Raw genomic sequence first — 25,390 nt, forward strand, 5'->3', positions numbered from 1 at the left:
CTGCTTATTGAGCAAAGGAGAAAGTGCATGAGTCAGAGAACTACTGTTTAAACATACCCATAAGAGAAGATAACCTCCAGAGTTTCTTCCTGCTCTAGAACTCTGTGGTGCTATAAAAGTTGCTCTGAGAATGTGATCCTCTAAAGGGTACATACATCATTAATTCTCCCACAGAGACGAGCAAAGTGGCATTCAGACAAATAATAAAATACAAAATAAAGATGAATTAATTTCAACTGATAATGTGCAAACTACACATAAATGTAAAGGTCTCAGTCATTTAAATGTAAGTAAATTTTTACATGTAAAAATCAATGCTATTATATATTATTTGAAAATTCATAAGCATTAAGATGTTAAAATATATTTCCTGTAAATACATGTATATATTTGTATGTGGATATAATGTGTCACGAAACACATAAAACAAATGCCATAGAACAAATACTGTTCTTGTTACTTTTACTTTATCCATAAATACAATAAATTGTAAAATTATGACACAGGCATAAGCAAAGACTTCATGATGAAAATGACAAAAGCAATTGCAACAAAAGCAAAAACTGACATATGGGATCTAATCAAACTAAAGAGCTTCTGCACAGCAAAAGCAACCTACAGAATGGGAGAAAAATTTTGCAAGCTACTCATCTGACAAAGGTCTAATAGCCAGAATCTACAACGAACTTAAACAAACTTACAAGAAAAAAACAACCCCACCAAAAAGTGGGCAAAGGATATAAACGAACACTTCACAAAGGAAGACTTATGCAGCCAGCAAATATATGGAAACAAAAGCTCAACATCACTGATCATTAGAGAAATGCAAATCAAGACCACAATGAGATACCACCTCACACCAGTCAAAATGGTAATTATTAAGTCAAGAAACAATAGATGCTAGTGAGGCTGTGAAGAAATAGGAACGCTTTTACACACTGTTGGTGGGAATGTAAATTAGTGCAACCATTGTGGAAGACAGGGTGGTGATTTCTCAAGGATCTAGAACCCAAAATGCCATTACTGGATATATACCCAAACGATTATAAATCATTCTAATATAAAGACACATGCACCTGTATGTTTACTGAAGCACTATTTACAATAGCAAAGACTTGGAACCAACTCAAATGCCCATCAATGATAGACTGGATTAAAATGATAGCAGGGACATGGATGAAGTTGGAAGCCATCATCCTCAGCAAACTAACACAGGAACAGAAAACCAAACACCCCTGTTCTCACTCATAAGTGGGAGCTGAACAATGAGAACACATGGACACAGGGAAGGGAACATTACACACTGGGGGCAGTCAGGGGGAGGGGAGGAACGAAGGGAGGTAGAGCACTAGGACAAATAGCTAATGCACATGCGGCTTAAAACCTAGATGATGGGTGGATAGGTGCAGCAAACCACCATGGCACACATATACCTAAGTAACAAACCTGCAAGTTCTGCACTTGTATCCCAGAACTTAAAGTATAATGAGTATATATATATATTTATTTAAACTCAAATTAAATTACTAACTTTAAGTCTCAGTAACATTATTTTTCCCCGCCTGCTTAATGATACTATTATTAGCCAATAAGCAAACAAACAAACAAACAAAAAAAAACCCATCAGCCCAGTACAAAAAAAAAAAAGATCTATCAATCAATCAATCATATTCACAAGTCAACCATGATCAACAGCACTCTTAAATCCATCAGTTCGTGGCTCAAATAGTCTCTGCTTTTGTCTTAAAATGAATAATTTTCTCCAAAAAAAAAGTCAATGACATGGCTTTTTCCTATATACATTAAATTTCAATAAACTATTATGGTATAATTGAAGCAGAGGTATAAGGGAAGCTACCTAAAAGACTTGAAATTTTAAACCACAATAAAACCTTCTATAATAAGGTCAATCCCTATATTTTTATATAAAACTATAAAATACCATACGATATAATAAAAGACATTTATTTATTTATTTACGGAGCTTCGCTCTTTTTGCCCAGGCTAGAGTGCAATGGTGCAACCTCGGCTCACTGTAACCTCCACCACCTGAGTTTAAACAATTCTCCTGCCTCAGCCTCCCAAGTAACTGGGATTATAGACATGCGCCACCATGCCCAGCTAATTTTTATAGTTTTAGTAGAAATGAGGTTTCTCCATGTTGGTCAGGCTGGTCTCGAACTCCCGACCTCAGGTGATGCACCCACCTCAGTCTTCCAAAGTACTGGGATTATAGGCATGAGCCACTGTGCCCAGCTGGTAAAAGATATTTCTTATAACAGCCTGAAAGTTATAATATAGCTCTTACTTCTTTCCATTTTTACCTACATTTTAACTAAAATTTCCCTTCTTTTGAGGTTTTAAATGATTTGGAAAAAGAATAAGAATTTTACCAAAATTAATATAATTTCAGATTTTTAAACAACGAAAATGTTTACAAACTTTTTTTTTACTTAATTGTAAATCTTGAGCTGTGGTTTACATTTCTCACCTTTCTTGGATTTCTCAATGTTAATTACAAATTAGCTAAAATGAAGCATACTTTTATTTTTATTTTTTGAGATGGAGTCTCACTCTGTTGCCCAGGCTGTGCAGTGGTGCGATCTCAGCTTACTATAACCTCTGCCTCCTGGGTTCAAGCAGTTCTCCTGCCTCAGCCTCCTGAGTAGCTGGGATTACAGGTGCACGCCACCATGCCCGACTAATTTTGTATTTTTAGTAGAGACAGGGTTTCACCATGTTGGTAAGGCTGGTCTCAAACTCCTGACCTCAGGTGATCCACCCGCCTCGACCTTCCAAAGTGCTGGATTACAGGTGTGAGCTACCACGTCTGGCCCTAAAATGAAGCATACTTTTAAAAAGCTTCATGGAGAAGGACTTAAAGAAATAAATAATTTGCATTGGCAAAGAAGAAAGAAATAAGAATGGGAATAATGAGGACCGTACAGAATGGGAATAGCATCTCTGAAAGCTTTTCACTAAAGACTTGTTAGTGATCAAGTTGAAGGATATAATTGAACCAGCTGATGTTGAGGCATTTCCACAAGGCACAGGGAGACCTGCATTTAACATTTACTCGGGGTCAACCTAAGCTCCAGTAATCCGTGTAAGTACTCAGTGGCACTTACACACACAACTGCTACCATCAAGAAGTTTACAGAGAAGCTGGAAGGGAGACACGGGTACTAACATGTTTCAAGTGCTTTGAGAGAAGTTACCTAAGTATGTTCAAGCTGAAACCAGGTACAAAGGACACAGTCATCAACCTGAGTGGAGGAGGGAACAGGAAAGACTTCATCAAAGAAGTGGTGCTCACAGCTCCTGTTACCAGAAAACTGACTACAGCCACAATCTCTAACTACTCGAATGGCTTCTTGCCTCTCTCTGAGGACCTGGTTAGCTGATGACTTTTTAAAAATCTGTATAAGTACCCTATTCAGGTGTAATAAACAAGATTATTTTTCTGTAAGCCTCCATGCCACAATTTCCCAACGTGACAGGCTCCAAAGCTGGGTGCTATCACATACCCTCTGAGTTACACAACAGCTCCTGGCTCTGTCCCAAAAGTGGTTATCTTGGTATTGTCTCCTCCCCATGTTTATGAAAGAAAATATTGTGCTGGGTGAGATTTACACTGATTGACAGTTCTTCTCGTTCTAGAAATGTATAAAGCCTAATAAGCAGTTTATTCAGATCAACATCCTCTGTAGAGAAAATAACACATTTCCAAGTTAGTAACAAAACAACATTCCAAATCAGTTTGGTCACTATGGATGGCCATATAGAACATGCTGCCACAAAGCTTAATCCTTCACATTCCAGTACATATCCCGTAACTCTGAAAAAACACACATACAAAGTCAGTAGGCCCCACCCCCACCCCACCCCACAAATAGGCTTTATTCTCCACAGTGGTTAAGTCAGTCTAAACAAATAACAAATATAGGAGGATAGATTCAGAATTGGTTCACTGCGCCCTAACAAATGGTGCCCTAGAAATCCAAGTTAATTAAGTATCCATAATAGCAGCAACAACCACTAATTACCGAGGGCCTACTATGCCTGACCAACTACATTAGATGCTTCACATGTGTTACTTCATTTTAACCCAAATCAGCCCATAATTTCAACTTTAAATGTTCAACTTTACAGATGTAGAAACTGACAAAGCTAATAAATGACTGAAAAATACTGTACCTCTGGATTATATTTTAAAGTATAAGCTGTTATATGCAGTTATTTGACATAAAATTCTCAAATTAAAATGCAATTATTTTCAACAGTTGTTTGGAAAATAAAATACAATTATGATTTCAATATATTCTTTTTTTTTTTTTTTTTTTTTTTTTTTTTTTTTTTTTTTTGAGACGGAGTCTCGCTCTTGTTACCCAGGCTGGAGTGCAATGGCACGATCTCGGCTCACCGCAACCTCCACCTCCTGGGTTCAGGCAATTCTCCTGCCTCAGCCTCTTGAGTAGCTGGGATTACAGGCACGCGCCACCGTGCCCAGCTAATTTTTTTGTATTAGTAGAGACGGGGTTTCACAATGTTGACCAGGATGGTCTCGATCTCTCGACCTCGTGATCCACCCGCCTCGGCCTCCCAAAGTGCTGGGATTACAGGCTTGAGCCACCGCGCCCGGCCTCAATATATTCTTATATTAATTCTGAACCTTAGAATAGAAGAAGCTAGCGACCTCTCAAAAAGGATAATTAAACATAATTAACACAAAATTTGCTTTAAATATTTCATGAAAAGATAAGAATTTACCTTATCAAAAGTAAAAAAAACCGTGGGGGATGGGGAAGAAATCATATTGTGACCAACAAATCACAGAGATGCTTATTTGAAGATTAAATTCACTCCTCTTCTGCTAATCTTACTATTTAAAGTTCAATGAACAACTTTAAAATGGAAAGAGACCGTCCTTTGTTTCAGTCAAGATTTTTAAAATCTTTAATCTAAAAATATGCATCTCAAAGATGAATGCTAACAATTCAAACAAGGTGCTACTTCAATCAGCTGCACAATTCTTGGTCAGCAGTTTCTCTATTATAGGGAAAACCTGACAAAAGTAAACAAGGATCAGCCGGGCGTGGTGGCTCTCGCCTATAATCCCAGCACTTTGAGAGGCCAAGGCAGGTGGATCACGAGGTCAAGAGATCGAGACCATCCTGGTCAACATGGTGAAACCCTGTCTCAACTAAACATACAAAAAAATTAGGCGAGCACAGTGACACGTGCCTGTAGTCCCAGCTACTCGGGAGGCTGAGGCAGGTGAATTGCTTGAACCCAGGAGGCGGAGGTTGCGGTGAGCCGAGATCGCACCATTGCACTCCAGCCTGGGTAACAAGAGCAAAACTCCGTCTCCAAAAGGAAAAAAAAAAAAAAAAGCAAACAAGGATCAATGGCGGTACCTGTGGTTTAAAATGGAAATTTCCTCCACTCCACATAAATCATCCTTCTTCTGGGTCCCTACATGCCTCTTTTCCTTTTTCCTGCTCTATTTTGAGAGAATATTTGGCCCCTGGATCAGTTTAGTGGTGTTCAGGGTCATCTGAATTGAATCTTTCGAACATTGTCTATGGATCCAGTTCCCAATCTAGATTTGCTACTCTTCTTAAGAATTTTAGGGAGAGAGATCCAAGATGGCTGATCACTAGCAGCTCAGGCTCATAATTCCCAGTGAAAGCGCAGAGAACGAGAGGACGCCACACTTTCAGACGAATATTTGTTGCTCACGGACTAGGAGATTCCCAGCAGAGGAGCCCCACGGGTCACCAGGGCGACTCTTGTGGCCGGCGTGGCGGTTTTGCTGGCGCCTTAGCGCGCCAGTTCTTGGTGCAGAGTCCGGAGATTCCCGGGCAGAAAAGCACCATCAATCTTAACACCGCTATTTTGGCCGGCGCAGTGGATTGCTCAGATTTTGGCGCTGGGAATCAACAAGTTGGATGTCTGCTCAGAGACCTAGTTAGAAAGTCGGTAATTACAAAGACGACAGACGGATAAATATATAATGAAGGGAAGAAACCAGCGTAAAAAGGCAGAGAATACTCAAAATCAGAATGCCTCTCCCTCTACAGGGGATCGCAATTCCTCATCAGTAACGGAACAAGGCTTAATAGATTACGAGTGTGTTCCAATAACAGAAGCAGGTTTCAAAACGTGGGTGATAAGAAACTTTTGTGAATTAAAAGAACTTGTTCTAACCCAATGCAAAGAAACTAAGAACCTTGAAAAAAGGTTTGACGAAATGTTAACGAGAATGGACAATTTAGAGAAGAATATAAGTGAATTGATGGAGCTGAAAAACACAACACGAGAACTTCGTGAAGCATGCACAAGTTTAAACAGTCGAATTGATCACACAGAAGGAAGGATATCAGAAGTCGAGGACCAGCTCAGTGAAATGAAACGAGAAGACAAGAATGGAGAAAAAAGGATGAAAAGGAACGAGCAAAGTCTCCAGGAAATATGGGACTATGTGAAAAGACCTAATTTACGTTTGATAGGTGTACCTGAATGTGACGAAGAGAATGAATCCAAGTTGGAAAATACTCTTCAGGATATCATTCAGGAAAACTTTCCCAACCTGGCAAGGCAGGGTAATATTCAACTCCAGGTAATACAGAGAACACCACAAAGATATTCTTCAAGAAGACCAACCCCAAGGCACATAATTGCCAGATTTATTAGGGTTGAAATGAAGGAGAAAATACTAAGGGCAGCCAGAGAGAAAGGTCAGGTTACCCATAAAGGGAAACCTATCAGACTTACAGCAGATCTCTCAGCAGAAACCCTACAAGCCAGAAAAGAGTGGGGACCAATATTTAACATCCTTAAAGAAAAGAACTTTCAACCCAGAATTTCCTATCCAGCCAAACTAAGCTTTATAATCGAAGGAAAAATTAAATCTTTTGCGAACAAACAACTACTTAGAGACTTTACCACCACCAGGCCTGCCTTACAAGAGCTTCTGAAAGAAGCACTATACATATAAAGGAACAACCAATATCAGCCTTTCCAAAAATACATCAAAAAGAAAAGAGCATTAACACAATGAAAAATTTACACTAACTAATGGGCAAAACAGCCAGCTAGCATCAAATGCTAGTATTAAACCTATATATATATTCTAATTGGATAAAAAGCCAAAACCCATCGGTATGCTGTATCCAGACCCATCTCACATGCAACAATACACAAAGTCTCAAAACAAAGAGAAGGAGGAAGATTTATCAACCAATCAGAGAGTAAAAATAAACAAATAAACAAAAAACAGGAGATGTAATTCTCGCCTCTGATAAAGTAGACTTTAAAGCAACAAAGAGCAAAAGAGGCAAAGAAGGACATTATATAATGGCAAAAGGATCAATGTAACAAGAAGAGCTAACGATTTTATAGATCAACGAGACAGAAAATTAACAAGGACATTCAGGACTTGAACTCAGACCCAGAACAAGTAAACTTAATAAACATTTACAGAATTCTCCACTTCAAATACACAAAACATACATTACCACCTCACACCTATTCCAAAAGTGACTACATAATTGGAAGTAAATCACGCCTCAGTAATCGCATAGCATTTCATAGGTTTAAATGAAATATTGGTTGGTTGCTTGTTTGTTATTTTCTTCCCTTATTCCTTCCTGTCTACATCAAGTATAATTATTGGTATAAAAGAGGTTTTCAATACCCATTACTAAACTGCATTTTAGCCTGGGCAAGAAAGCAATACTCCCATTCTCTCTCTCTCTCTTTCTCTTCCTTTTTCTTCCTCTTCTTCATTTTTTTTCTTTCTTTCTTTCTTTCAAAAAAAAAAAAAAGAAAGAAAGAAAAATAATTATTCTTGCTGGAAAAAAAAAAAAGAATTTTAACATACACTTAAATCACATTTAAGGCTAGTATTAATGTTAACTAGAAGATTTATTAGAGTAAAGCAAAAAGGCAAAAAAAAAAATTTAAGTGCTCTAGAAACCTAATACCAGGTACAGTATAATAAAGGAACAGAGTCCAACTGCCTATCAAGCACTGCACTAGGCAATGAGGGACACAAATGATGAATACAACACTACCTACCACTTTAAGAAATTCATGGTGTGGTGTGACTCACCCAGCTAGCTCTATACTGTCTCAGAACGACAGTGTGGTAGAAAAGCTCTAGTATGGTACAAATGCAGTTATTAACAGAAAAACAAAAGCTTATTTTTTAATATATCAGGCTTCTGAATTAATGCCATGATTATATTTGAAGCTGTAATACTCGTGTAGAACTTAAAATGAGAGGGGAAATAAGACACAGGGAGGGCAAAGTGAGACACTGAGTCATTTCTCTCACCTCATCAGGTTTTTTCACCATCACTACTAGTTACATAAATCCTATGTGAAATGCAGTATTTTACTTATGACAATTTTATCTTTTAAGCCTTTCATAAACCTGTCAAACCATGAGCTACAATGAATATTTTTGCTTTTACAGATTCTCAGTTTAAAAATAAAAACTTTTAGCTAGACACAGTGGCTCATGCCTATAATCCCAGCACTTGGGGAGGCTGAGGTGGGAGGATCACTTGAGCCCAGGAGTTCGAGACCAGCTTGGGCAACATAGTGAGATCCCATCTCTTAAAAAAAAAAAAATTAAAATATTAGCCAGGCGTGGTGGTGTGTATTTGTAGTCCCAGCTACTAGGGAGGCTGAGGTGGGAGGATCACTTGAGCCCAGGAGGTCAAAGCTGCAGTGAGCTATGATTGCACCACTACACTCCAGCCTAGGTGATAGAGTAAGATACTATCTCTCTCAAAAAAATTAGATTACGAAAAAATAAAAACAAAAACTTTCATACTCCAAACTAAAGGCACTGTAATTGAAGCTTACTGTATCAAATAATTTGACTTTTACCTGTAAGTACTTGTCCTAGTTCCTATTAGTAATTTCTTTTAAAAAACTTAAAATCACATTCCAGAAACTAGACTCGAGGTGCTTATTTAATCTTAAGCAAGCTCATTTACAATTTCCATTAAGATATTTCGTTACCTTAAAATAATACAAGCAAAATGGTTTTCATTAGTTAATATTATTTAAACACTAAAACTGTTAAATGTGACTTTAGAAAATTGACTTTTAAATGGGTTTAAAAGGTTTCGTTTCTACTGCATTTCAGATAACAAAAATTCAGTATAGGACCAAAATTATTATAATTGCCCAACCCTTTTACTTCATCAATATGTACTAGGAGACAAAAACAACTACTTAATTCAAGAGGTGATCCAAAGAATCTAAAAGTTAGGTTAGTATCTATAAAGCCATATCTACAATAAATCTGTAAAAACCCCATTTCCAATGTAATGTCAGAGAAATAATTTCATGTGAGAAGGCAGCACAATGTATGTAGTATAGTTACACAGCACTAAGCCACAGTTACCCAAATTCACTTAACCTCATTTATAGGAAGAGAAGAAGAGGAAGAAAGAAGAGAGGGAAGGAAAAATTGAGTAAGAGAGGGAGAGAATAAAACCTATAAGGATTTTTAAAGAGAGTACATGAAATCATTTTGCAAGTTGTAGGCAGTAAATAACATTAGTACCCTTCTCTTTACAAAAGAAACATGCTGGCTGGTGCTGATATATTAACATAATCAAATATGAGAAGCAAGTAAACTAATCCTTGTCAATATGCAGACGATTATACTTACTCTGGAAAGATACATGCTAAGAAGTTAGCTAAATGGACAATGAGTCCAAAGGTATCTCAGGTAAAAGCAGAGGTACATTTAAATACCTACACGTTCATTATTTTATTGACCATTTTCTGCTACCTGGCAATCAAATATTTAATGACCTAAATATGCCATTACCTGCAGTAAGTCATAAGAACTCTGATACTGCCATATAAACATAGTTTTGTTAACCTAGTCTAGAGAATATAAGCATTACTTGATGTGCACTGAACTATAAAAGCTGCTTGAAACGACACGTAAGATTTTTCTGTTTCTAAATGAGGTTACTCCGTGAAGGTTCTATTCAAAATATTTATAAAATTATGCTTGAAACTTGCTTATTTTACAAGAAATTTCAATGATTGATGCAGCACATGGAATGCTCCCTACAATTCAACAAATATCTACTGGGTTTTAAAAATAAAAAATAGGCCAGGCATTGTGGCTCATGCCTGTAATCCCAGAACTTTAGGAGGCTGAGGTGGGCAGATCACCTGAGGTCGGGAGCTCGAGACCAGACTGGCCAACATGGTGAAACCCTGTCTCTGCTAAAAATACAAAAATTAGCCAGGCATGGTGGTGCATGTCTGTAATCCCAGCTACTCAGGAGGCTGAGGCATGAGAATCACTGGAACCCAAGAGGCGGAGGTTGCAGTGAGCCAAGATTGCATCACTGCACTCCAGCCTGGGTGACAGAGTGAGACTCTGTCTCAAAAAAAAAAAAAAAAAAAAAGAAGAAGAAGAAGAAGAAAAATATATAATGTCTTTGCACTCTAAATAAATTCATGAATATTTCTCAACATAAACTATGATAAATCTTAGAACTTACAGAGCAAAAGAAAATAGAGTATATGCTGAGTTTTTTTAAAAAAATAAATCTTGGGATCTAAGAAGGATCAGAGAATAGTGGGGGTTGGCGGGGAAGAAAGGTCATGACGGAAGATGGAAGATGAGCTAAGAAAAGAGGCAGAAAAGTACCCATCTGGGCTGCCTGAAAGAAAGTTGTCTCAGGAGAGCGGATCTTGAAACCTAAAGAAAATGATAAAAGTTTCAATTCCAGGTGGGATCTCATTCTTCCACAATCATGGAACCACCATGAGTTTTTGAGAAAGAAAGTGACATGAATAGACTGTTGACTCTAAAAGTAGTCTTCTGAAGCAGACTGGATGGGGAACAGGGACTAAGACAGAGTGGGACCAATTTAAAAAAATCTATCCCAGTGGTCAAGAGAGAAGATGACCAAAGTCCTGAATTAGAACTGAAAGAATTTTATAACTGAACAAATAGGCACCATCACTTCACAATTACTACAACAAGTCTGCTAACCAACTCCTGACTGACTTCTATATGACCCCCTCCAAAGGATTACCCCCATCATAGCAAGAATGATCTCTTTACAAAGTAATCAGATGATATCTCAGACCCTTCCACCCCTTCTCCCTGAATGCCAGCTAAACTGGTCTTTTCATTTCCCAGAAGTCCAATTTCGTTTCTGCCTCAGGATCCTTCTATACACTGTTTCCTTTGTCTTTTTTCCACCAAGCTAATCCTAAACTGACATTTTTCCACCAGGCTAATCCTAAACGTCCTTCAAATCTTAGCTTAAGAGTCATTTTCTCAGAGACAACTCACAACCTCTCCGATCTAATAATATATCCCCACTTTTACATTCTCTCTTGGAATTCCTAACCACGTATTTAGGCATGGTTTGTGTATTTGTGGAACACCTACTCCCCTCTTAGACCATTCCCTGAGAGCTAGGATTATACTATTTGTTACCTAGTGCCTAGCTCACACTTGAAACCTCAACAAATTTGCTGATGGGTACTCAATAAATACTTATTGAATAAATAATAAATAAAGTCAAAAAGGTCACTTCAATTTCTCATCTGGGAATATGGCAATACCATTACCTGATAAAGGGAACACAGGTTTGTAGATAAAGTCAAATTCTATCTAAAACATGTTGAACTTGAAGAAATAATGGAATAGATCTGATGTGTACAAGTGGAGTCACTAAATGTCAAATGATCTCTTATCCAGAAGAATAAATGTAACATTAATGAAAAAAAATGAGGAAAAAGTAAAGTAAGTTGAAAGAATATCTCTGTTTAACTGTTAGGGAAAAAAAAACAAATAGACAAGCGATCGATATTTCTAATGTGTAAAGAGCTTATAAAATAAAAAATACCAACAAACGGAAAAGAAGGCTAAAGAAATAGAAAAAGAAAAAGAAATGCAAATGTCTCTTAGCCATATAAAAAGATACTCACTATCACTCATAATGAGGTGGAAATTAACACTACAATGAGATTCCATTTGGCAAAACCCCCAAACGTTTGACAACATACTCTGCTGACAAGGTTTATGTATGGAAAAATAGGCACTCTCATACATTACTGATGGGAGCACAAAGAGGTACAATTCTTTATGAAGATAAATCTAGCAATACTCAGGTTTTAAAAAAAAAAACAAACAAACAAGATGGGGCATAGAGGCTCAGGCCTGTAATCCCAGCACATTAGGAGGCCAAGGCAGGCAGATCCCTGAGGCTAGGCGTTCCAGACCAGACTGGCCAACATGGCGAAACTAAAAAATACAAAAAAAGGCCAGGCACAGTGGCTCACACCTATAATCCCAACACTTTGGGAGGCTGAGGCAGGTGGATTACTTGAGGTCATAAGTTTGAGATCAGCCTGGCCAACATGGGGAAACCCCGTTTCTACTAAAAGTACAAAAATTAGCTGAGCGTGGTAGCGGGCACGTGTAATCCCAGCTACTCAGGAGGCTAAGGCAGGAGACTCTCTTAAACCCGGGAGGCGGAGGTTGCAGTGAGCAGAGATCACGCCACTACACTCCAGCCTGGGCAACAAGAGGAAGACTCCATCTCAAAAAAAAAAAAAAAAAAAAAAAGCCAGACATGGTGGCACATGCCTGTCATCCCAGCTACTCAGGTGGCTGAAGCATGAGAATTGCTTGAACCCTGGAGGCAGAGGTTGCAGTGAGCCGAGATCATGCCACTGCCCTCCAGCCTGGGTGACAGAGTGAGACTATCTTCAAACAAACAAACAAACAAACAACACTGCATACTCATTTACCCTTTGGCCCTACAATTCTACTTCTAAGATCCTGCAATTCCACTTTTAAGAACCTGTCCCAAACATAAAATGGCAAGATATTAAAAGATTTATATATCCACAGGGTTATGCATTTCTATTATACCATTTATGTTAGCAAAAGATTATAAACAAAGTCCCCATCAACTAGGAACTGGTTAAATAATCTATGGCACATTCACCCAATGGGTTATTATATAGCTATAAAAAGAAATGAGTAATACTCCACTAAGGAGTGATCCCCAGAATATTTCAAGTAAAAAAAAAAAGCATAAAGTATCCTATCATTTATATAAGAAAGGAGAAATATGAATATATAGCTTGCTTATATTTTTCTTAAAAAAACTAAAGTTTCTAGAATACGATTACTTATATAGAGGAGAAAACAGAATTCAACTTTAGAACTATAAAACTATTATATATGATTATAAAACAAAATTACATTTAGAACAGTTATTAAATATGAAAGATGATGAACTTAATTGTATATCCAGTTGGTGACATAACTATACAGAGAACAATGATTAAGACTAACTTAAACAGTGTGATATCTCTGAGAACAGCCCCCATGATCACACTTCCTGGTATTCACACCCTTAAATATTCACCTCCTTTCTTTTTTTTTGAGACAGAGTCTCACTTTGTCACCCAGGCTGGAGAGCAGTGGTATGATCTCAGTTCACTGCAACCTCTACCTCCCAGGTTCAAGCGATTCTCCTGCCTCAGCCTTCTGAGTAGCTGGAACTACAGGCACACGCCACCACTCCTGGCTAATTTTTGTATTTTTAGTAGAGACAGCATTTTGCTATATTGGACAGGCTGGTCTTAAACTGACCTCAGGTGATCCACCTGCGTAGACCTCCCAAAGTACTGGAATTATAGGCATGAGCCACCGCGCCCAGGCTCACCTCCCCTTTAGTGTAGACTGAATTGAAAGTCTTGATTCTAAGAATAGAATTCAGCTGAATACCTATGTTCCTACCATCATTATTCACAATAGCCAAAACATGGAAAGAACTCAAATTATCAGTGGATGGATGGATAAACAAAATGTGGTATATAAATACAATGGGATATCATTCAGCCTTGAAAAAGAATGAAATTCTGACACATACTATAACACGAATGACCTTGAAGACATTACCCTCGGTTAAAAAAGCTAGTCACAAAAGGATAAATACTGTAACTGCATGATTCCATTAGAGAGGTCAAACTCTTAGAAAGTAGAATTGTGGCTGTCAGGGGCTGGGCGAAGAAGAGGATGGGGAGTTATTTAATGGATATATAGTTTCATTTTGTGAAGGTGAGGAAGTTCTGGAGATGAGTGATGGTAATAATTGCACAACAATGTGAATGTATGTAAGGCCACTGAATTGTACACTTAAAATAGTTAAAATGTTAAATTTACATTATGCACACTTTACCATAATAATTTTTCAAAAAGGATGCAGCAGGTGTGATGAGCTGTCACTCTGAGAACAAGTTGCAGAGGGCCGGGCACGGTGGCTCACGCCTGTAATCCCAGCACTCTGGGAGGCCAAGGCAGGGGGATCACGAGGTTAAGAGATTGAGACCATCCTGACCAACATGGTGAAACCCTGTCTCTACTAAAATACAAAAATTAGCTGGGTGTGGTGGTGCATGCCTGTAGTCCCAGCTACTAGGAAGGCTGAGGCAGGAGAATTGCTTGAACCCGGGAAGCAGACGTTGCAGTGAGCTGAGATTGCACCACTGCACTCTAGCCTGGCGCCTGGTGACAGAGCAAGACTCTGTCTAAAAAAAAAAAAAAAAAGAGTAAGTTGCAGAAAGAGCATGGTTTCCATCTTGGATGCCTTCTCTCCCTTGCTCTGAACTAACAACCAGCTGCCCATGTTGTTAACTGCCCTATGGAAGCATCAAGGAATTGGTCTCTGGCCAACAGCCAGAAGGGACCTGAGACCTGCCAATAATCACAAGTGAGCTTGAAAGCACCCCAAAAGGTTGATCCTTTGTACCCCTTTTACTTGAGTCTTGGGATGAATGCAGCCCCAGAAGATACTTGGATTGCTACTTTATGAGAGACTCTGAGCCAAAAGCATGAGCTAAGCTGCACCCCAAGGAAACTGACTCACAGCAACTATGAGATAATAATGTCACTGTGTTAAGCCACTAAGTTTCAGGGTAGTTTGTTACACAGTAATACATAATAATATACATAGTAATTTGACTAAACATTGCTAAGAGAATGTGCTAAGTCCAAACCAATATTGCAAATTCTTTTTTTTTTATTTTTTTAAATTATTTTTATGCTCTTCCTGATTTTTTTATAATATGAACATACAGAAGTAAAAATTCTATTTCTGGGTATATACCCAAGGAAAAAAAGTACACAGATCTGCCCAAAGATATATACAAGAGTATTCATAGCAATTTTCTCATGACTTTTTTAAAGGGTCTTAAGGATACATATGGAAATACTTATAAATAAGATATATGATGTCTATAATTTGTTTTAAAATAATATAGGAATGGGAGAAAAGTTGGTGAGGAATAAACAAACAATTTGGGCATGACTTGATAATTACTGAATCTGGGTCTGAATACAAAGGGATTGGTTACACCAGTCCATTTACTTCTGCATATGTTTCTCATTTTCTACAATAAAAATTTTAAATAAATAAGACAAAACATTTCTTTTACAGACACAAGAAAAAAAAATCCTGAAATAAAAAGAACATCCTATTTCTAAGACCTTAGAGAAGAAACTGTTGCAGGTAATAATGAGGTCCAAGGCAAGAAGTGATTAAAAGTGAAAAGTAAGAGAACTTTGAGACTCCAGTCCTGGTGGACTAATGCTGGCTTTAGCTACCTGCCAAAGAATCACACTCTTCTCCCAAATTTGTTTCAAAAAGTGTCTGTATTTCTTGTTAAGAGACACGGTCATGCTCTGTCACTCTGGCTGGAATACAGTGATGCAATCACAGCTCACTGCAACCTCAACCTCTTGGGCTCTAGCAATCCTCCCACCTTAGCCTCCCGAGACAGGGTCTTGCTCTGTCACCCTGGCTGGAATGCAGTGGTGCAATCACAGCTCACTGCAACCTCAACCTCTTGGGCTCTAGCAATCCTCCCACCTTAGCCTCCTGAGACAGGGTCTTGCTCTGTCTCCCTGGCTGGAATGCAGTGGCACAATCACAGCTCACTGCAACCTCAACCTCTTGGGCTCTAGCAATCCTCCCACCTTAGCCTCCTGAGACAGGGTCTTGTTCTGTCACCCTGGCTGGAATGCAGTGGCGCAATCACAGCTCACCGCAACCTCAACCTCTTGGGCTCAAGCAATCCTCCCACCTTAGCCTCCCGAGACAGGGTCTTGCTCTGTCACCCTGGCTGGAATGCAGTGGCGCAATCACAGCTCACTGCAACCTCAACCTCTTGGGCTCTAGCAATCCTCCCACCTTAGCCTCCCGAGACAGGGTCTTGCTCTGTCACCCTGGCTGGAATGCAGTGGCACAATCACAGCTCACTGCAACCTCAACCTCTTGGGCTCTAGCAATCCTCCCACCTTAGCCTCCCGAGACAGGGTCTTGCTCTGTCACCCTGGCTGGAATGCAGTGGCACAATCACAGCTCACTGCAACCTCAACCTCTTGGGCTCTAGCAATCCTCCCACCTTAGCCTCCCGAGCCAGGGTCTTGCTCTGTCACCCTGGCTGGAATGCAGTGGTGCAATCACAGCTCCCTGCAACCTCAACCTCATGGGCTCTAGCAATCCTCCCACCTTAGCCTCCCAAGTATTTGGGACTACAGATGTGCAACTATCATGCTTGGCTGATTTTTAAATTTTCTGTAGAGATGGGGTCTTGCTATGTTGCCAGGCTGGTCTCAAACTCCTGTCCTCAAGTCATCCTCCCACCTGGGCCTCCCAAAGCACTGGGAGTAGAGGCATGAGCCATCGCACTCCGCTTCAAAAGGTATGTGTTTTTATAAAACGTACCAGAACCAGAATCACTGATCTAAGATGTAGTGACCGTGGAAAATTGCTAATGTGAAAATAATGGATGCTAGACACGTTAAGGAAGCATCATGAGAGCCATAATATGATAGAGTAGTGGACGGAAAGAGAGGGTCTGAGTCAAATGAAGAAAGTCCTCAAGGTCAAGGAAAGAAGGATAAGAATGTGGAAAGAAAGAATAAAAGAAAGACACTAACTTCAAAACAGAAAGATTAACTGAAAAATATTCTGACAGTGGACACCTTATTCTCGCCCCATAATTCAGCAAAAATAGATCTAAAGTATCTCTATCAGATAGGTTAGGGAAAAAAAGAAAACATATCCTCAAAAAGACCAAAAATCTATCAATTTGTTCATTATAGTTCATATATTGTTGGGATTATGAAAGCACCAAAAATCCTCACAAATCATTTAATCTAATTTACTCATTTCACAGATGAGAAAACTGGGTCTACCAAGGCTAATTAACCAGCACTCTATGCAACTAATGATTAGAACTAGAGCTAAAATGTACCCCAGTTTTCACTCTATCTACCTGCCTTTCATCCTGATCTAATACCACAGTTTCCATTTGGTAACTTACTTCTCTATTATGCTACATGTCATTATACATTTTCATTCTTAAATAGTAGGCATTGGTTGACTGACTGGCTCAAAATGAGCCTATTTCTTTTAAAGTTCTCCCATTTCTGCTCAAGTTTACTCCCCCCCACCCACCTATTGTTCTGAGTAAATCTCAGAGATGTGTAGAAAATTTGTTAGCTAACTGACATCTACACTTCCAAAAAAAAGTCAGAATATGAAAAGGCACACATAGTGCTATACTATAAAAAGAAGAGTTGGCATTACACACCTCTCTTATCATCTCTATGAATGTACACATAATTTGCAATTGCCAGGAAGTAGGAGGATATTCTTCAACCAATGGGCTCAAAATCCCTAAACAGATAAGACAGTAAAGGCAGGCTGCGGTGACTGGCTCATGCCTGTAATCCCAACACTTTGGGAGGCCAAGGCAGGCAGATCACCTGAGGCCAGGAGTTCAAGACCAGCCTGGTCAACATAGTGAAACCCCGTCTCTACTAAAAATATAAAAATTAGCCGGACGTGGTGGTGGGCACCTATAATCCCAGCTACTCAGGAGGCTGAGGCAGGAGAATCGCTTGAACCCAGGAGAAGGAGGTTGCAATGAGCCAACACGATGCCACTGTACTCTAGCCTGGGTGACAGAGCAAGACTCCATCTCAAAAAAAGAAAAAAAAGACAGTAACAAGATAAACTATCTCAGCCTTACAGTAAGAGACTATAGAGTACAAATAAAGGACATCAAGTGCACAGGCATAAAGTTGTTCACATATGTTTCTATTCTTTATAAACCATGCATGTTCTGTGTACAGAATGTAATATATAAAAATGTTTTGAAGTCTCGAAAAACCTCATGTTTTTGCTACTTTTAATTTGATTTAGAAAAAATTAGCAAAAAAAGTACAGGTATTAACCCATATACAATAAAGGAAAGAAGGCCTAGAAAAGAGGAAAGGCTATCCAAACAACAATTATTTTACAAATTTCTATAATTCTGTTATTCTTATTTGTAAAATATACTTGTCCTTACCACTCAGAAATGGTTGTTGAGGCACAGAGTTTGTAGAAAAGACACCAAGTTTGGAAAGGATCCATCTAGAAGCTTTTTCGATCTGGAGCTTGTACTTTATAGGCACTCGAGTGGGCACACTGGTGCAAAGCAGTAGTGAGTGAGTCACCGTGTGTGAAGCAGAATATGGAATGTTCTATGCTGGAAGATTAAAAAACAGGAAGATTACTAATACAGTTATTAGTAACAGCCATGCTTACAACATGTTAACATTTTAGCAGCTTCCATATAACATATATTACTAATCAAAATTCTACACGTTCCTCAAAGGTTAAACATGACCCAGTAATTCCACACCCAGGTATATATCCCAGAAAAATGAAACCATATCAGCACAAAAATATGAAAACAAATGTTCATAGTAGCATTATTGTAATGGCCAAAAGGCAGAAACAACCTAAATGTCATCAGTTGATGAACTGATAAATAAAATGTGGTATATCCACAATGGAATATTACTCTGCCATGAAAAGGAATGAAGTACTGAGACACGCTATAACATGGGTGAATCTTGAAAACATTATGCTAACTGAAAGAAGCCATTCACAAAAGGCCACATATTATATGATTCCATTTATAAGAAATGTCCGTAATAGACAAATCTAACAAAGAGAAAACAGGTAAGTGGTTGCCTAGGACCAGGAGACAAAAGATAGGTGGTGACTATTAATAGGTTCAGGGTTTCTTTCAGAGGGTGATGAAAATGTTCTAAAAATCTGTTATACTAATGGTTGCACAAATATGTGAATATAAAAAAGCCTCTAATTGCATACTCTTATTTGTTTGAGAACGGGTTTGACTGTCACCTAGGCTGGAGTGCAATGGTGCAATTATAGCTCACTGCAGCCTCAAACTCCTGTGTTCAAGCAATCCTCCTGCTTCAGCCTCCAGAATACCTAGAACTACAGGAGCACGCCACCATGTCTGATTAATTTTTTTAATCTTTTGTAGAGATGGAGGTCTTGCTGTGTTGCCCAGACCAGTCTCGATTTCCTGGCCTCAAGTGTTCCTCCTCCCTTACCTCCCAAAGTACTGGGATTTCAGGCATGAGCTACCATGCACGGCCTTAAATTGCACACTTTAAATTAGTGACTTGCACAGCATGTGAATCTCAATAAAGCTGCTACTTTTAAAAAACTACAGTCTATAACTTCCTAACTACTAACATCTGACACATTATTCTATATCACCTTATAACTCCATATGAGCAAAGCATTGAATGCAGTGATAAAATCATTCTTGTCAATCCTAAAACCATGGACAAGCAACAAGTTCTGAGCTTCAATTTCTTTGTGGGGGAAAGCAGAGTCCTCTCTGGTACACCACATCATTTTTCTCCCAATAACAGAGTTGCATGCTACAGTAAATTGTGTTTATTTTAAAATCAGTTTATGTCCACTGTGCTTACTACGATTACATAGTTTAGTTACATATTACATCAAAAATGAGTGCAAAAATAAATGCTTTGTCTCTAAACATTAAGTCGTGTAATTTAATTAAGGCAAGTCACATTAAAAACATTTTAAAGACAATGTCTTGGCTACACATCAAAAGACTGGTGAAATATAAGCATTCATACACTTATAAAATATTTAAGGTATGTATCTTTCTTTCTCATTTTAAACAAACATTCTATTTAGCCAACCCAACCGCAGGTATATTATATAGCCAATATTGTATAAGAGAGCTTCTACTCTATACGTTATTTGTATAAAAGATGAACAAAAGTGCACTACTATTATTCCACGTCACACTCTAAAGTGTGACAATTGACTCTAGTAAATTTGAATTCTCTCTTACAGAGGTTGAAACTTGTCTAATTTTCAAGTCCCCAGGCCCATTACAGTCCCACACTCTATACAGATGACTTCATCTGCTAAACTGAAAAAGGTTGCCTAATGTCAACCCTTCAAATTCAGTTCAAGACTGCTAAGTCCATCCTTGTGCTCATAGGCTCTATGTGTGAAGGCATTTTTTTTTCACATATCTCTCAGAATCCTCCCTTCTCAAAGCTACCATGACCTACATATTCAGGTGACCATTATGCGGCCCCTCTCCACCACACACACACAAAAAAAGTGTTACCTACAATCATGCCCCATAGACTCCTCCCTTCCACTTCATTTCCACTTACATTTGTGCTTCTCCCTTCTCACCTCCCAACTTACTCCTCAACTATCAGCCATTTGCACTCTGACCTCAACTACTTCCTAACAACTGCAAAAGAATTCCAAGTGGTCACTCTAACTGGTCTCTGGCCTCCCCTCTCTCACTACTCCAACGTGTCTCAGATATTGCTTTGTAATGCATAACTCTGATCACAAAAACCCCAGGCTTGGTAATTTAATGGTGCCTCCCAATGCTTACAGAATACAGTTCAGGAATTCATTAGCCTTGTCAAGATTTTAATGGAAGAGACTACATTGCCAGCCCATCTCCTGAATGTTATCCAGACTTCAGTCAGGCTGAACTCTTTGCTCTGTGCAAATATATCCCATGCCTTCCTACACACAGATCTAATGCATGCTTTATTCCATCTGGAATGTCCTCCCTTCATTTCTATGTATTGAAATTCCTCTAAGCTCATTTTTAAAGTAGAAAGTCACTTGTCCACTCAGAGCCTCAGGTTTCTCAACTATAAAATGAGAATAACACCTTCAAGGGTGCTATATAAAGATGACAAACCATTATTGGTATTAAGTATTGTTAAACGTAAACTTAGAATAATTGCTGGTAGATAATACTCAGAAAATGTTATTACTCTTGTTCACTAAACACAGTAAGTGATCAATAAATATATTAAAAATTGACAAAACAAAACAATAGAAATATCTTTTCCAGCCACACTGTGCTCTTTGCTCACCAATCAACAGTTTAAGGTTTGACACCTCTGGAAGTTAGGATGATAAAAATTTCTAATAATGTTTTCATTTTATGGGACTCTCACATAGATTCATGATGCAAGAACAACCACCTTCTATTTCATGATTTAGTCAGGAATAACTGGAATAACTTGATTCACTGATACCTACCAAAATGGGAGGAGTAGAGCAAGACTTACCAAAATAATTTTATCACTTACTTTTTAAAACTGCAGTAAAGGCCAGGCGCAGTGGTTCACGCTTGTAATCCCAGCACTTTGGGAGACCAAGGTGGGTGGATCACGAGGTCAGGAGATCAAGACCATGAAACCCCATCTCTACTAAAAATACAAAAATTAGCTGGGTGTGTTGACATGCACCTGTAATCCCAACTACTCAAGAGGCTGAGGCAAGAGAAACGCCTGAACCCAGGAGGTGGAGATTGCAATGAGCCGAGATGGCGCCACTGCACTCCAGCCTGGCAAGAGAGAGACTACATCTCAAAAAACAAAATTGCAGTAAAATACATATAACATATAATTTACCATCTTAACTATTTTAAAGTGTACATTAAAGGCTGTGCATGGTGACTCACACCTGTAATCTCAGCATTTTGGGAGGTCAGGAGTTCAAGACCAGCTCAGGCAACATGATGAAACTACATCTCTACTAAAAATACAAAAAATTAGCTGGGCGTGGTGGTGCGCACCTGTAATCCCAGCTCCTCGGGAGGCTGAGGCAGGAGAATTGCTTGAACCCTGGAGGTGGGGGTTGCAGTGAGCCAAGATTGCGCCACTGCACTCCAGCCTGGGCGACAGAGCACGACTCCATCTCAAAAAATAAAATAAATAAAATTAAAATATAAAAAATAAAATAAAGTGTACATTAAATACATTCACACTGTTGGGCAACCATCACCACCATCCATCTCCAGAACTTTTCATCTTACAAAAGTGAAACTCTATACTCACTACAGTCAACCACATTCTCTCTGTCACAGCCTGGCAGTCACCATCCTATTTTCTGTCTCTATGAGCCTGACTACTCTAGCTACCTTATGTAAGTAAAATCATGCAATGTTTGTTCTTTTGTAACTGGTTTATTTTACTAAGCGTGATGTCCTCAAGATTCATCTATGTTGTTATTTTCTGTAAGAACTCCAAAACCACACGGGGTCATAGTTTAAACATACTCCAGCTGAGGTAGATTCTATGGCACTACACCACAGATTTGGAAGATTCAAATTACAGAAAGAAAGAGAAAAGGAGAACAGCACGTACTTAATAATTAGATATGTTGCCAGTTTCTCTGCTAGGTGTATTTCACACACAACTTAATTAAGTCCAAACAACTCTAAGGAGGTAGATGATTATTATTCCCAACTGACAAATGAGAAAAAGATTCAGAAGAACACATAATATCAAGTAGGCCTCCCATGTCACTTTCCTATTTCCATTTTGTTTTCATTATAGAACTCATCATTATCTAACATATACTTGGTTTTATATACTTCTTTAATTCCTTATTGCCTTTCTCCATAACTGGAATATAAGCACCTAAGGCCACTGTATCCTCTAAACCTGCCTAGAATCAGAGAGGTAGAGAGTGGAGGGGCAGGTATGAAGAAGTACAAACCAAGTAATGTTGTAAGGGAAATGTCCCACATGTGCACACTTTTTTGTGCACATGTGGGACATTTTGTTTGTTTGTTTTTTTTATCAGTTGAGTTTGGCTGGACATGGTGGCTCACACCTGTAATCCCAATACTTTGGGAGGCCAAGACAGGAGGATCTTGAGCCCAAGAGTTTGAGGCCAGCCTGGCAACATAGTGAGACCCCCATCTCTATAAAAAATTAAACAAATAAAAATAAAAAATAAAAGGTTGAGGTCATTACCCTAGTGGAAAGGTCACATTTATACAATAAAATTGTGTCTATGATATACATAGCTTAAAACTTGAACATCTTATTATCTCTAACTACTGTTCTGAGACTCTTGCCTCCATATGTACATTTCTCTCTCCTTTTTTTTTTGAGACAGAGTCTTGCTCTATTCCCCAGGCTAGAGTGCTGTGGCACAATCGCTGCTCACTGCAACTTCCGCCTCCCTGGTTCAACCAATTCTCTGTGCCTCAGACACCCACCACCACACCCAGCTAATTTTTATATTTTAGTAGAGACGAGGTTTCACCATGTTGGCCAGGCTGGTCTTGAACTCCTGACCTCAGGTGATCTGCCCATCTCGGCCTCCCAGGTGTAAGCCACCACACCCAGCCCATATGTATGTTTCTTAGATGCTCAGAAATGGGGATTTTTTTTTTATGGCCAAAGATACATTTAGATGTGTTTTTGTTCTGGTTTTTGGAGTGGGGAGTTGAGTAAGGGATAAAAGATAAAATTCCGTGGTCTCCAGTGAGCCCAAATTCTATCATCATATCCTTGTCTTCTGTGAATTTTTGTTGTTCTTAATCAAACTACCTGAGGAATTCTTCTCTGCCTTCTGGCTGAGATCAAGGGTAGTGCCTGAGGACTTTACTACTAAGCCTGAATTAACAATGGGAGGCAGATACTAAGTTGTGATAGTCTATTTACAATATATGCTCACTAGAATAGTAACTATATCTACAGAAATACAGATTTCCTTCCTCTGCTTCAGAATAAAAGTAAATATTCCTACTACCATGCATTGCTATATTCTCTCCACTAACATTTGTTAAAACTTTTTGTTAAAACCCAAAAAATTAATGACTGAATACATACTAACTTTCTCAAACTATATTTTTCCATAATCAACTATTCCTACAATTAGAAAAATCTGAAATATTATGATGAAAAATCAGGATTTTTAAGGGCTTTCAATGAATAAATTCTCATTTGTAACATGTCTACATTTCTGATAAACTTATTGTTTGCATAATTTCTTCTGATCACAGTACAAAAATATGTTAGTCATAAAAGGAGTACTGTATTTACAAAATAATGTTATCTTCACTGATGTAACAAGAAGTAAGGGTTTCCTTTTTGTGGTAAACAATGGTCCTTGGGAAGCACATTCCCTGTTAAATGTCTTTTACATTTTTTATACACAACTGGTTCAACTTCCTAATAATCACCATTTACCAGAAATGTGAAATATAAAAATCCATCATGATACACAATAAGACCAAGCAAGCCAAAGGAGAAAAATAAAATTATAATGGCTCCCTGAGGACACAGAAGTAGAAAATACTTCCAAATCAACACTACTCATCTCTTAACTACCATTTTAAACTAAGAATATCAGTTTCAAGGTGACAAAAATCTCACATCTTTTTTTCTCCCCTCCTAAGGGATCATACTGTCAGCAAATTCAACTATCCTCCTTGGATGTCTAAAGGACCTCAAACTTAACTGGTTTTTTGTTTTGTTTTTGAGACTGGATCTTGCTTTGTCGCCCAGGTTGGAGGGCAGTGGTATGATCACAGCTCACTGCAGCCTCAACCTCCTGGGCTCAAGTGATCCTCCCACCTTAGCCTCCTGACTAGCTGCAACTAAAAGCACATGCCACCATGCCTGGCTAAGTTTTGTATTTTTAGTAGAGACAGAGTCTCACCATGTTGCCCAGGCTGGTCTCAAACGCCTGGCCTCAAGCAATCCACCCAGCTCAGCCTCCCAGAGTGCTGAGATTACAGCCATGAGCCACCGTTTCTAGCCTTAACTCTTAATATACCAAAATCTTTGTCTGCTCCCAGCCTTGCTCCTTACTAAATAATACCAATCTTATTTTAGTTGCTAAGGCCAAAAACCTAGCAGTCACATATATTTCCTTTCTTTCCTTCACACTCCCACATCTAATCCATCAAGTTCTGTCAACCCTATTTTCAGAATACTGTATATCCTAACACAGACCACTTCTCTCCAGATCCACTGCCGCCACTCTAGACACAGCCACCATTATCTCTGTCCAAACAATTCAAGGAGACTCTTAGCTGATGATACTCTTGCATTTACTCATTTCCCATTTCTCTGCATAATAACCAGAGTGATCTTTTAAAAATATAAATAGCCAGGCAT

At 38.7% G+C, this 25,390-nt stretch overlaps 1 protein-coding gene across 2 annotated transcripts in view; it reads right to left on the minus strand.

Annotated features, from left to right (window-relative positions):
• The window catches only part of FRYL (FRY like transcription coactivator), a 272,384-nt gene that overhangs the window by 197,622 nt on the left and 49,372 nt on the right, over nt 1–25,390 (minus strand). For both annotated transcript variants that reach the window (XM_012441093.3, XM_064366949.1), the window contains exon 2: nt 18,439–18,618. The gene's annotated coding sequence lies outside the window, so the exon portion shown is untranslated. The remainder of the gene's footprint in view (nt 1–18,438; nt 18,619–25,390) is intronic.

The sequence above is a fragment of the Aotus nancymaae genome, unplaced genomic scaffold, assembly GCF_030222135.1.
Source record: "Aotus nancymaae isolate 86718 unplaced genomic scaffold, 86718_ANA_hifiasm-v0.15.2.pri h1tg000006l, whole genome shotgun sequence".
In the NCBI taxonomy this organism is placed as follows: Eukaryota; Metazoa; Chordata; class Mammalia; order Primates; family Aotidae; genus Aotus; species Aotus nancymaae.